This window comes from Phaseolus vulgaris, chromosome 10, assembly GCF_000499845.2.
Source record: "Phaseolus vulgaris cultivar G19833 chromosome 10, P. vulgaris v2.0, whole genome shotgun sequence".
NCBI classification, from domain to species: Eukaryota; Viridiplantae; Streptophyta; class Magnoliopsida; order Fabales; family Fabaceae; genus Phaseolus; species Phaseolus vulgaris.
Window position 1 is genome coordinate 34949406 of NC_023750.2, and position 15657 is coordinate 34965062.

The following is a 15657-nucleotide window of genomic DNA, read 5'->3' on the forward strand; positions in this document are numbered from 1 at the left end:
GCAGTCAGAGTTTGGAGGGTAGGGAAGGATATGGGTTACACGTGTTCAGGTAAGGAAGATATAGTTATCAGCAGGCTTCAGTCCCAGGAAGCTCGAGTCAGTGGTCATTTGAGGAATAACAAGGGGGAGATCAATGTGTTTGTTGATGAAGATAATTAGTATGAATATAAGGGGGATAAAAGGTTCAATTAAAAGAAGATATTTAAGCACGTTGATTAGCAACGAGCAAGCGGATATGGTGTGCATACAAGAGACGAAGTGTTCAAAGCTTAATAAGGAGAGTGTTTTTCAATTGTGGGGTTCTAATGAAATAGAGTGGGTTGAGAATGGAGCAAATAATAGTGTTAGGGGCTCATTACGATGTGGAGAAAAAGTTGTTTTCAGTTGTCCAATTTTTGTAATGGTAGAAATTTTACAATCATTGAAGGGCTTTGGAAGGCTGTTACATAGGTCTAAGGCTTGGCGTGTAGTGGGTGACTTTAACTCTCAGAAGTCGGAAAGACAGGAAAAACTTGATGTTCGTGTCTGACAATAGTATAGAAATAGAGGGTTTCAATGCTTTTATTGAGGAAACAAAACTAACAGATATTCAGTTGACTCGCATAAAGTTTACGTGGTATAAACCAAATGGTCTAGTGAAGAGCAGGATCGACAGGGTTCTCGTGTCAAAAGAATGGGTGGAAGTGTGGTCGCACTGTAAACAACTCGTATTAAGCAGATTGGTCTCTGATCATTATGCAATTGTCATTAGAGATAAGTATGTTGATTGGTACCCGAAACTATTCAGGAGTCTGGATGTTTGGCAGAGCGATAGCAAATTTAAGGTTTTTTTAAAAGAAAAATGGCTCAATTACAAGGTGCAAGGTGGAAGAATATTTATCTTTAAAGAAAAACTGAAGAAGCTCAAAGCTAACTTAAAGGTATGGAATAAGGAGGGTTTTGGGGATGTGAATTAGACAGGCGTAGGATTGCAAACAAGGCTAAGGGTGTTGGATGTAAAAGATGATGAACTTGATTTGAATGAGCAAGAGAGGGAGGAAAGAAGGTCATTATTAGCAGAGCTCAATAAAAATCTATTTAAGCAAGAGGCAGTTGCGAAGCAAAAAGCTAGGCAAAATTGGCTTAAGAAAGGAGATCTGAATATGAAGTTCTTCCATTCGTTAGTTAAATGGAGGAGGGCTAAAAATGAGATTCATGGGGTGCTCGAGAACGGTCAGTGGTGGAAGGATAAGGATAAAGTTAAAGATAAGGTCAGAGACTTTTTTGGAGCCAGATTCATCGGGAATGAAGAGTTGTTGGTTAAGTTAGATAACGTCGCTTTAACTCTATTTCCTGGGAGGATAATCAGATGTTGGTCAGTGCTTTTTCAGAAGAGGAAATTAAGGAAGCAGTGTGGAGCTGTGATAGTTCGAAAAGCCCTGGCCCAGATGGATTTAATATGGGTTTTATAAAGTTCACCTGGGATTTCATTAAAGTGGATATGATGGCGGCGGTGAAGGATTTTGAATTCTTTGGAAAATGGCCTCGAGGTTCAAATGCATCGTTTATATGTTTGATTCCAAAGAATGAAAATCCTCAACTACTCGATCAGTTTAGACCTATTTCGTTGGTCGGATGCCTGTACAAAATTATCTCAAAGGCATTGTCATTACGTATGAAAAAGGTGATTAGTAAGGTGATCGACGTCAAACAGTCTGCTTTTCTCGAGGGGAGGGGTTTGTTGGATAGTGTGTTAGTTGCCAACGAAGTTTTGGATGAGATGAAAAGAAGGAAGAAAAAATGTGTTTTCTTCAAAGTAGATTTTGAGAAGGCGTATGACTCTGTAAGATGGGAGTTCATTTATTATATGTTAGAAAAGGTTGTCTTCTGCGGTAAATGGATTAGCTGGATAAAGGGATGTTTAGAGTCAGCTTTCGTTTCTGTTCTTGTGAACAGTAGCCCAACTAAGAGTTCTTACCAAAGAAAGGACTTCGACACGGTGACCCACTAACTCCGTTTTTGTTTCTTATAGCGGAAGAAGGTTTGGCGGGAGTGTCTAGGATGGCGGTTGAGAAAAATCTGATTGATAGTTTGGAGATTGGAAAGGAGAAAGTGAAGGTAAACATGTTGTAGTACACTGATGATACTTTATTTTTCTATGAAACAAATGTCAAAAGTGTCTTCAATATAAAAGGCGACACTGAATTGCTTTGAACTCTCTTTCGGGCTCAAGGTGAACTCTATGAAGAGCAAAATAGGTGGCTTGGGGGGCGAGCAGATAATGTTGCAGCGCTTCACGGCGATTCTTAATTGTGAAGTGATGGTAACCCATTTTCTATACTTGGGTTTGTCGGTAGGAGGGTGTGTGCAGCTTGCGAGAACGAGTATCTTGGGATTATTGACTTAAAGGACTTCTAATTTGGCGTTACTTGATAAATGGGTATGGCGGTTGGGGTTAGATAAGGGTGGTTTGTGGAAGGAGATTATTGTTTCCAAGTATGGAGGTGGAGAAGTCTGAGAAAGGGAGGGAAAGATAGTAAAGACTCTCTTTGGTGGAAAGATTTGAGGAGGTCTGGAGCTTGGAGGGTTGGGGCCGAAATTTTGAAGAAGCCTTAATCTGGAAGGTGGGAACTGGGAAGGAAGTTTTGTTTTGGGAAGATAATTGGATGGGGAGAAGGGGCCTTGAAGACGGTTTTCCCGAGGTTGTATTCCTTGAGTGTGACAAAAGCTTTTGCGATGGTTGCTTTTGAGGGATTGATCAACGGAAAGTGGGTCTGGAATTTTTTTTGGAGAAGAAAGCTATTTGAATGGGAGAAACGCATAACGACTTTTTCAAGAAGTCCAAGGTATGAATTTCGACTTAGATAAGGAAGGCAGGTGGGTCTGGAAGGAAGGAGAGGAGTTTGGGTACACAGTTAAATCGGCATACCTCCGTCTAAGGGAGGATGGAGTAGGGGAGAATGGGATGGTGTTTAAAAAGTTTTGGAAGAGTAAAGTTGTACCTACTACTTTGGTTACGACTTGGAGGGTGTTGGAAAACAAGTTAGCCACTAAGGCTAACCTGGAAAGGCGCAGGATCATTGTTGCAAGCTCCACGTGTAGTCTTTGTGGGGTTGAGGAGATATTATTTTGGAACCATTGTTGTGCATGGTTGGGCGTGTTGAGTGTGTTTCACAACGTTCCATTGTTAAATTTTTTCCAATTTAGCGTGCCTGATTCGGTGAATGAGGTTTGGGGTGTTGTTTGGATTGCAGTAGTCAACGAGGTTTGGAAGTACAAAAATAGGGTTATTTTTAACAGGGAGTAGTGGATGTTTTGGAAGCTTTTGCTTTGGTTCAATTAAAGGCTTGGTCATGGGTTACATCCAAGTCACAGTTTGCGAATTTTTCCTTTTGTGATTGGTGCATAGATCCGTTGGTTTGTATGAGGATGATCTCATGACGTATTCATTCAAGTTGTTTGACTGTTTCCCCCTAGATGTCTTCCTCTAGGTTAGCTAGGTGAGTTTTGTTTTGTCAGACTTTGGGGTAAGTCTTGTGATGAAGATTATGGGTGAGTTGACCTGCGGTAGCCCGTAGCCCATGCTAGCCAACAGCGGGGCAGTTTTATACATGTTCACACAACATATAATATTTAACTTTTAAACTATCAAAATATAATATTTATACATGTTCACACAACATAAAATCAAACAATTTTATCAACTAACATCCCTGCAAGAGAAATTGAAACTTGGGATCACGTCCTCTCCACATTCAGAATTTCTAGCTTAAGATACTATTGAAAGTTAAAGTTAGCTTCCCTTACTTTAATTGCTTGCTTTCCAAGCAACTTCTAGAAATTTATCCTCTCAGTCTAGATAGACTTCAAGATTTAAATAGTCGCATTCTTATATGCTTCATATTGATGTTAAAAAGGAAGTTTGTGCTGCATTTAAGAATGTAGCTATTTACCATACCTGCCCTTATAAATCTTTGTGTTGCATATAAGAATACGACTATGGTAAATAGTCGTCGTTGTATATGGTTATTTTTTTAGTACATTATGTTTAATGTTAATTCTCATTTAAATTGACATGTTCAATTATAACCCAGCTAGACAAATACATAAATTCAGATAATCAAATTATATATATTGATAAAAATGTATTACAAACACTAATAATATATTTATCTATCTATCTAATTCCTACACTAATCAGCTATCCTAGAATAATAAAAATTTAGGAAATATGTGGACCAAGAATGTCTCACATATGATATGGCTTTCGAAGACATTGGTCGCTCATCCGTGAAGAACTACATTACAAAATAAGGTTCACATAAATTAGTGTTAAGATACATATATGTTAAAGAATTATAAAAAATAATTTACCATCATGTTACCTAATCCTAATCACTTTTAAGGCTTACTCTTACAATGGTAACAATTCATTTCATAATGTAATAGCCACACTCATAGCTTCGTGGTTGTCTATTACACTATAATTCAATAAAAAGAAAAAGTTAATATTGATAAACAATGAAAAGAGAAAGACAAAAATTACAAACCTTTATTGTCATCCACTTCAGATTTTGAAAATTTGAATTGGATCTACCTTTTAGGATGTTATATCCATGTCATGAATTGATTAATACAAAAAACCGCGTTCGTAGATGCTTAATTAGTAACATACGGAGTTAAGTTTATATTGTACTTACTTATCAATGATATTCTTTAGATGTGTGGATGACTTCTTGTGTAGGAAACAAAACCACACAATAGTCTTATCAACCGTTGATAAGACAAGTAACTGTCAATGACCCCTATATCATCCATGAAAAGAGTTAGTAAATATTTAAAACATGAAATAGTAATAATTGACGATTTATAATTAAACTTACTCATTAATATAAGGGCATAAATAAATTTGTTTTCCCTCTTTTTTGGGGTGTTAGTGATGTATGATTGGGTTTCAGTTTTCTTTGTTCCAGTGGGATTAGTATAAGAGGGATCTAAGAATCCATACACATCTTCATTCCTATCACTGATAGAAACTCCATGCAAAAACCTACAAGTTATTAGTTAAAGCATAACCAATAATAATTTAACATAAAGTAAATTGAAATATAGGTTAAGATTCTTACATCATAAAAAAATGAATTATATTTATATTGAGCTCCTGATTCTCAGCCACAAATTCTAACAATTCTGACATGTATATGTACAGTAGCATGTCAGTGTTTATTTCAAAGAACGTATCATCCCACAAAATCTCCATAGGGTCTCAGCCAATCTCTCTAGCAGTTGTAGCTAAGGAATATAGGATCGTCAATTAGAACCTCATGCTTCTTTTTCGGACATGTTTTTCGACAAGGTTTATACAAAATAAAGAACATTTGTATTAAATTAGATGTAATATGTAAACATAAATTAATATAATAAAATGAAATTATTAACAGAGGTTCTGGTATAATTCGAATGAGGTGTCTGGGCCAGGCTATGAATGTTTGAAATGCATCGGTCACAGTTGTTACCTCATTTAAAGGTAGTGGAACACAAGCATAAGCTCCTCGTTCCCTTTCAACTTTTAACTTCGCCACATCAGGGGAGAGAGGAACATTATGTAAGGTAGTGGTCTCTTGATAGACTTTTCCAATGACCACCACCTGAGGAAGCATGCCGCCCTCTACCAATCGTTCACATTGGCTCGTCTGGCCAATGATATCATCCCCTGATGTTGTAGGAGCCGCACAACTCTCCTTTGTGCTCTTGGCAGCAGGACTAACAAGTGCCTCAATCGGCTCAGCATACACTTATTGCGACAGAAACTCATGTCGCAACTCTAGCCGCAACCTTTCAGCCTCTTTTCTCATCTCCTCCATTAATTCTTGACGTATCTTATTCATCATTTATGCTTTGTCTTTATGGTGGGGGAGGAGGATGAGTGTCGTGGTGTAGTTCCAAAATATATTTTCATTTTGTCTGTAGCTAAACCAAGTCAGATATTTCTTGATTCTTTACCAAACTCTAGAAACTCATCATCAAATTTCTTCCATTGAATATAATTAGTTGGATGTCAGTACATGCCTTCACATTAACTCTCGTTTGCATGCCATCTATGATTCTTAGCATCATTTGGGTTTGCAAACAAACACTTCATCCTTGGAATGATGGGAAGATACCACACAACCTTAATTGGGGGTCCATGCTTTTCTATCTCTTCAATAATATCATCATATTTTTGTTTCAACTTATAACGTGATAACTCACACCTCAGACAACTTTTCAACAATTCAAAATCTTTCCTGTATAATATACAATCATTAGGACATACATGTATCTTTTAATACTCCATACCCATTAAACAAAGAATATTTTTGGACTTATAATTACATTTAGGTAGAGTATTTCCCTCTGGAAGCATATCCTTTAACAACTGAAGCAATTCCATGAAGCTTTTATCAGTCCATCCATTTATTGCCTTCAAATTCATCAATCTTAACACCACTGACAACCATGTGAAGTTAGTTGATCTAGGATACAATGGAGTCTCTGCATTGCTTGACATACTTCCATATTCATGCGTTTTTGCAAAAGACTCAGCTCCCACATCACGAATCATGTCCTCCAATCAATCATTATCTACTTCATCATGTACTACATCATCCATGGTGGACTCCACATATTCTTCAGTCACGAAAACATGTGGTAATTTTAATAATTCACTAGGCCATGTCCAAGTTGTATAAGATCGAAGAGACCCATCACATAGAAGGTGCTCCCTGATTTTCTTAATATCCAGTATCCTTCCATTCAAACAGTTAACGCACTGACACCTAATATTTTCTCCATCATGACCACTATTATTTGCATTACGTTGCGCAAATTGTGTTATGCGAACATAATTAATCCAACTTCGATCCAATATATTTTGTAATAGTCATTCAGGTGTTTACTAAGAGTGTGAAATCTCACGTTTGTCGAGGATTGAACACTCTCACACTCAATACCAACACGTATCAATTACCCAGGGTCAAACACCATCGGACCCAATACCAACATGATAATTCTATTCTAACCTAACAACTAACATAATATAAATTAATAATAAATACAAATTATAATAAATACTGAATATACAAATTAAAATAATTATATTAATTATAGATATTAAATAATATAAATCTATCTACCATCTAATAATTTAATAATTCTATTCTAACCTAAAAACAAAAATAATATAAATTTTAAAAAATAAAAATTATAATAAATAAATTAATAACATTAAAAAAAAATTAAAACACCACCAACTTTGAGCATGAAGGCAACGGTGGTGGTGAAGAGCGGTGCGGGACCGGCAGCAACGATGGCGGTAGTGGAGGCAGTAGCAACGACGGAGCAAATAGGGCACAGTAAAAACCCAAACAACAACGTGGCAATGAAACAGTAGTGACCTTCAAACAATGGCAGAAAACAAACAAAAAAGATAAATCAAAAAAATACAAAAACCAATAGTGAAGCAGAGTACAGAGCTCGAAACAAACTTACCAATGGCACGAAGAAGACAATGCAGGCTCGAGGAAGACGAGAGGAAGCACCAAAGCAGAAGAACGAAGCGCTAGAGAAAGGAAAGTATGAAAGTGTAAGTGGCGCACTTCGATGTTAGGGTAAAAAAATGATTTTAAGAATGCGACAACGAGGTAAAGCCACTTTTTTAAACAAACCGTTTTTTTAAGAATGCGGTTTTACCTAATAATTGCATTCTTAAAACAAAGTGCTTTGTTTAAGAATGTGGCTATAACAAATAGCTACCTTCTTATAGGAAGTTAATTTAAGAAATGCCACCACGTTTTGAATGACAGCGTCTGACCGTAAAAACGCCTTAAATGTAGGGTTGTTGTTTTCATATTTTGTATTAGTGATAGAGTAAGCAAAAGTCTCCAGAATGATGGCAAAATACTTCCTTCTTTCTTTTTCTTTTTTTCACCAATCTTCTATTAATTTGTTTTTTTTTATTAATAGTTTGACATGAAATGCATAATTGTATTGGATTAATCTAGATGGAAATCGTTGTCGTTATTAAGCGCATGAAGTTTGATCTCTTAGTTGAATTGGGACGAGTGACTCTTCCTCCAACATGTTTTCTTCTCCAATTCCCCACAGTCTTATCAAACGAGTAAGTTTCTCAATTTATTTTTCACAAGACATTACAACGGTAAACCTAACCATGTTTTGTTTTGTGCGTTTCAGATTTGGAAATATTTTGAGAGGAATTTAAGCTTATTTACATGTTTTTTGTTTTTTTCTCAGACATCTTGGATACGAAGGTGTCGAAGTCATTAATCCAAAAAGAAAGATGGAAACAAAAGGTGTTTATTTATTTTATTCTTTCTCTTTGGCTCTTTTGTGTGAGGAAAGAGATGGTCAATGAAAGATGATGCAATGATATATTGACTCAGATGTAATGATATATTGACTCGAATGTAACATTAATGGTGACACTAACAATTAATAAAATAAATAAAAATATCAAATGATTAGTGTAAACTTAAAGTACGTACATCTCAAAATACCAAAGTATAGAATATTAAGAAATAAAGACAATATTTAACCTTATTTTTATTATTAAAAAGTAATTTATCAATTTTAAAATCTTTTATAATTATAATTATAATTATAGGTAGTATTTATTTTGAAATAATGTTATATTTTTTTACTTAAGCAGTGTTTGTTTCCGGGTGCCAACAATGAGGAGGGAGGGGCGAGCGGGTATGATTTACGTTTGGATCGGTTTATTTGAAGGCGCGGACGAAGATGGGTGAGCGGAGGGGGCAGTTTTTCTCCTCCTCACAAAAGTGAGGAGATTTGAGACGATTACAGCTGGCAAAGACCATTGACATAGCATTTTACTTTTCTATCCTTTGTGCACATGTGAATGAATTTACTGTGGTGCAGTTCTGAGCCAATGAGTTTTCTTTTCATTAGACTCTCAGTGCTACTTGCAGAAGAATCTTGACCAAAACAAAACGGTAGACCCGTGAATCTGAAACTAAAGTTGTGTTTGCTATAAATGAGATGAGGGATGAGGTTTGATTGTTATGTTGTGCCCAAAACAAGAAAACGAAAGAGAATTGGTTTGAGGAAAGTAAAACTCATTGTTTTGGCGCACTGGTTTCTCTCCATCCTTTTCCAAAATCGATTTTCGTATCACTGTAAAAGCTGTAGAATCGATTTTCTTATCTCTTACATGCTATAGAATCGATTTTCCAATGTTTGTGTATGCTATAGAATCGATTTTCCATATTGTTGGATGGTTCAAAATCGATTTTTAATTTTTCCAAAAGATGCAGAATCGATTCTCTATATAGAAGTGATTTGGGAGAATCGATTTTGTGGTTTTTGAAGGTAGAAGGAGAATCGATTCTCCCTTGTGTGAGTAAAATGTTAGATTCTTTTATGTATTTTTTTTTTCCACATTCTCTTCATCACATTGCTTCTTCTTCTTCTTTCCAGTGCTTCTTCTTGTGCTCTTCACCTTCAAATAAGTTTTTAATTATTTTTTTCTAAATATATTTACAGTTTAGTTTATGATGTGGTGTTACTTTTTTAATTTTTAAAAATATATTCACATTTTTTTTGTATATGTTTACTGTTATTATTTTTAATAAATATATTTATATTCTGTTATGTGTTTATTGTTTAGTTTATTTTGTCGTTTACAGTTTTTGTTTGCAGATTTTTAAGAATGTAGTTATTTTTCATTATTATGTGGTTATGTTTTTGATTTTTTTTTTAATTTTTTTTGTATTTATCATTTTTAATCTTTATAAATGTATTTAAAATTTTGTATGTGTTTATTGTTTTTAAATTTTAAAAATTTATTTATATTTTCTTCTTCTTATTTTTTTACTGTTTTTACTGTTTTTATATTTTTTATTATTTTCTGTTTACCGTTTAGTTTTTTATTTTTATTGTTTTTAATTTTATAAATATATATATATATATTATATCTTTATTGTTTTTATTTTTTTTATTAACAAGATACTGTTTAATTGCATTTGCATTTTTTTAGATTTTTACTCTGTTGATTATTTTTTTACGTATTTACTGTTTTCAACTTTTATAAATATATTTAGACCTTTATTTGTTTTTTTTATTATGTGTTTACTGTTTTTAATATTTATAAATGTATTTACAATTTTATTTATTTTTATAAATGTATTTATATTCTTTTATATTATGTGTTTACTGCTTTTATATTTTTTATTATTTGTTTAATGTTTTTATATTTTTTATTATTATGTCTTTACAGTTTAATTTTTTATTTTATGTATTTACTGTTTTTAATTTTTACAATTATATTTTTTTTTTGTTATTATGTGTTTGTTGCGTTTACTGTTTTTATATTTTTTATTATTATATGTTTACTTTTTACATTTTTTATTATTATGTGTTTACTTTTTTTTTTATCATTGGTAGTGGTATTAGTTGTGTATAGATTTAATTATCAGAATAAAACTACATCTTATCACTATTAGTATTCTTCACCTAACCCTAATCATAATCTTAATCCTAACCTTAATGTTATTATAGTAACTCTAACTTAAATGATTAGAGTTATTCGTAACATAAACTATTTCACATGTATCCATAAACTATTTTATGGTTGTCAATGACAAGGTCAAGATTGCATGGATAACGAGAACAATTGGAAACCACTTTGGGACGACGAAGACATGAAAGAATTTGAGGATACAATTGCAATTTATAATGATCTTACTCGTGCGAACAAGAATCTAATTTCAAAAATACAAGAACAATTGAAAAGAAATACTGAACTTACATCAGTGATGATCCTTTGCATCATTGCTTTTGGTTTGAATTTGTAGCGTATGTTAAGTGATACAACAAACTCTATTACTTAGTTTGAACCAAGAAAAGAGCGTTGTAGACAAGAATTGATGGAGTATTTGGTGCACACCGAACGTTCTCGTGACATTATTCGCATGGGACCAAAAGCTTTCATTCAATTATGTGAACGGATTAGGGCAACCGAAGTTGTTAAGTGATGGCATTTCATGAAGGTCTTCTTGAATCATGTAAGAAAAAGTGGTGCGGAAGCTATGAAGGTGTGTGAGCAAGATCCTCCTAAGAGTGGTGTTGATCTTGAAGGTGCATGATATGTATGAAGCTAGGGAGGTTCGGCCAACCCAAGGAGGGGTGAAGGAGATGAAGTTTAGAGCCTAGAATTCTAGGGAGAAGCAAAGCTTGGCACAAAATGGCAGCATAACTTTACTCACAATAAACTTGAAAATACAAGGTGTAGGCTCCTCCTTTTATAGGCTAAGGAGGACCATAATGCAACCCTAATGCTAGCCAAATGAAATGTAAATGTGAAGCACATGGGTGCACATGGCACATGGGTGCACAAATGAGCACATGGGGAGGGGTGTGTCTAGTTTTTATGCTCACCCCCTCCATGGGCTTTCTAGACCGGCCTTGGTAAATTTAGATGTTTTTTTTTAGAAACTCTAAGTTTACCTAGGTTGGTGTTTTAGGTGCCAAAATTAATTCTAAGAAAATTACAAATAAAGTTCCTATGCTAATTTTGACAAGAAATTAAAGTCTACTATACACTAGAGTTTATGGCATTTGAACATGTAAAAGAACGTCTTCTTGGATCCTCTCGGCCATAACTCTATGGGTGGCCCAAATCTACCCTTTGGTGGGCTTGCATGTGGGCTTGTGCTTGGGCCTCTTCCATCATCCCCTCCCTCTTGAAAAGGATTTGTCCTCAAATCCATTGCTTCTTCTTCTTCATGGCTAGGGGAATGGATGTGGCTGGATGGTGTCCATCATCTCCTTCTCCTTGAGAAGATCTATCCTCAGATCTAGAGATTTGATCTCGGATAGCAGCCTCTTGCTTCGCCAAAGCTTGTCCTCCTGGGTCAAACGTCCACCTATAGAAATAATCAAATAAGGCATAGGTGTTAGTTTGCAAATTAATTTTACTAGGTTGCCATTTTTGTTTTTCTTTTGGTTTTGGCAACCTTGGACAAAGTTTCTCTTTTAATGGTTGTGTGTGGTCTCTAATCATCTTATGTATTTTAAAAGGTTCATTTGTGGTTACTTTCTCTTTAGGCATAAATCCTATAGAAGATGGTAACAACTTAAAAGGAGAAAGATGATTGAACCCACACATAACTTTAAAAGTAGAAATATAAGTAGTTTTGTGAACTACTTTATGGTATGTTTGCTCACCTCTAGAGTTGTGTGTGCACTTCATGTTTATTCTAGGCATAGTAGAAAGAGCTAGATTTTCAAATATATTTTGACCATGCGTTTGAGGATGATAAGAATTTAAAGTGTGCAATTTAGTTGCAAGTTTTCCAAAGGAAATCCTCAAATCATGGTTTGTGAAATTTGGAACTCTATTCAACACTATGCTTGAAGATAAACCATGAAGATGTATGACTTCTCTAGAGAAGAGTTTATCCATAACCATGAAGATTGAATCACAACCTTTTGTTGTCCTAGGGAGTTTTAATATGAAATTTATATCTTCCCAAGGATCATTTGCAAAAGGTGAAGGAGTATAGAGTTTATGAGACATTGCCTTGGGCGTAGTTTGAAAACAAGAATTGTACCTAAGGTAATGTCTTTGAACTTGTTTTCTCATGGGGGACAAAAGTTTTCCTTTTAAAAGCTCTAGAGTTTTATCAACTCTAATTTGTCCCATGAGTGCTCCTTCATGAAGACTTTTTCTCTTATGTGTAAGGATAGTCTCGTTGTGACAACCATTGTTTATAAGGTTTTGTACATTTTGCAATGGTTGTCTCAATAAGACATGACAAGTTTCTTTAGGCACTACTTCACCTAAAAATTTGTTTTTGTAGATGCTTATAAAAAACTTGACATTCACTTGGTGATATCCTAGCACATATGAAAAATAATCTATTTCATTTTTATCTATGCAAGCTTCTTTTAAAGACTCTTCTTTTTCACTTAGGCTTGCAAGTGTTCCTTTACAAAAGGTAAGGCTTTGAGGTTGTTCAACAAGACACATATTTTCAAAGGTATTTTTAAATCTTTGGTCTTGTTGAATGACCTTGTGGGAAGGAACACTCTTCTCCCACGCCTTTTGTTCTTCAAGGGTCTTCTCATGCTTTTCTTTTTCTTCTTTTTCTTTAGCTTCCCTTTCGACTTCCCCTCTCTTCTTTTTTATTTTTCTGTCCTTTCTTTCTTTATGGGAAGCAAACAATTTTTCTACCCTCATTTCCCAATCTAGGCAAGCTTCTATATTTTCTTTTCCATGGAAATGGGGTTGGTCTACCCTAACCTCTCTTGGGTTTTCTTGTTCTTTTCTATCTCTTCTATGTCTTCTAGGGGGTGCTTGATAATAATCATTTACTCTAATTCTTCCCTCCCCAAAAGAATCATGATCTTTAGAGATATATGCATGAGAAGGTAATTTTTTTAGAATGTGAGACTTCTCATCCTTTGCTTTAGTCAAAACATTAAGTTTAGTCTCACTCTCCAATTGTCTATATGCAATTGATTGCACAGTTTGTGAAACTTCTTTCAAAAGAATTTTTAAAGATTTTAATTCACTTCCAATAGACTTTGTAGAATGAGAAGAAGAAGACATGGCTAAAGTTTTTGTGTATATAAGTGTTTTACCTTAAGGAAATTTAGGAAAGTCAAAGAAGGTAGTTTTCCAGGTAAGGGAGGTGAGTCACAAAGGACTACTTAAGTACCAAGCCTTTGCCTTAGCCAAAAACTATCCCTCAATGTCTTCACACAAAACTTCCTCTTAGTAAACTACTTAGAACACAATTAAGTTGAGAAATCAAAACTTTTTTTTCAATGCAAAAAAACAATGTATGCTAACTAATCAACAAAGCTAGACGGTTTATCACAAACTTAACAAAATAATCATGCAAAGCGTCACTAACTAAGCAAAAGAAAAGACAATTACAAACAATTAACAATTGCTAATTAAGAATTATATACTAGTCGGCCCTAGGTGAGGCTTCTTGGACACTTTGAGCCCTTGAAGACACACTCACCGTCTAAATCGTAATTAAGAGGTAATTAACACAAATTAAGTTGCAAGGAAATTAAGAAAACTCCCTTTGTTGATCCTCTTTTTGCTAAATGCACTTCCTTGTTGTCTTTGTTTGTTGGCCCTCCAAGTGTTTGTAGTGTTTTCAAGAAAGCTTGTTTCGGCCTTGGCTTTGTTTCCCCTTAGAATGAAGGTTTTAATTCTCCAATTCCAGCACCGATCAAAATACTAGACCTTACCCAAGTCAAGTTTCCATTCAATTAAGCACCAAAGGAGAAATAAATTCCAGCACCAAATTAGAGGTCAAAGAACAAAAGCAAGAAACAATTTAATTGAATAAAACAGTACCACCAAAAGGAGTTAGATTATGACAACTAGAAAGAGGTTCAAGAAATATTAAGCAAGCAAATAAAAGGTACCAAAACAAAGGTAGGCACACAAAAGAATCCTAAGAATGGCACTAGATTTAGATGACCAAATAAAAAAAACAGCACCACTGGAAAATGTTGTGGGCCAGAAACGTGTTTTTTCCCCAATTTATGCTGAGCTGTGTTTTTAAGATATGATTCTGAAATTTGATATGCCAGATATTCAAGATCTTAGCTAAAATCTGGCTTTGGAATCACTCAAAACGCATGCACCAATTTGTTTTAATAAATTTTGCAATTTTGGTGTTCAGTTACGCCAGCTGTAGCGCCTCAGATTTGCACACTGATTTTAAATGATTTATCATTTTTTTTCTGTTGCTTCTTTTGGACTAATTCTTTTTTTGTCCTTTCTATAACACTTCAAACTTGCAAATTCCAGAGAATCAAAATTTTCCTATGAGTGAAAATATTTTTCTGGATCAAAACAGTCAGCACAGAAAATCTGAAACAGGGGATTCTGAAAACTGGAAACAAAAACAGCAAGATACCAAAGTTTAGACACAATGGAAATTTGTGAAATAGAATTGTGTAGGATCTAAACACAATATGAACTCAAACTAAAATTAAAAAGGCACCAAAAGATCAAAGAACAGCAGATTCAAAGCAATTAAAGATACCCAAAATCAAAAAAACAATCAAGCCAAATAAAGGACTACTAAGAATTGTTGACAATGTGGATGAACATGACATGACAAAACATATAAGATTCAGAAATTAAAGACTCAAAAGCATAATATGAACCAAATAATGAAAGCAATAAAGACTCAAAAGCCTAAAAGAAAATAGCAACTCAAAGGTGTATGGAATCCTATCACAATTTGCACAAGAACTTGTTCAAGATCAATTGAACAAAAGTGCTTCGGTTGGATCTTCCACAAAGCACACCAAAACAATTAAAATGTAAAAAACAGCAAGACAATTATGGAAAATAAGATGAACAACATGAAAGTAAAGAAGAACTAAAAATGAAAGACCAAAAGCAACTCATCTTGAAGAACCATAGCTCATGATACCAAATGATGGCATTTCATGAAGGTCTTCTTGAATCATGTAAGAAAAAGTGGTGCGGAAGCTATGAAGGTGTGTGAACAAGATCCTCCTAAGAGTGGTGTTGATCTTGAAGGTGCATGATATGTATGAAGCTAGGGAGGTTCGGCCAACCCAAGGAGAGGTGAAGGAGATGAAGTTTAGAGCCTAGAATTC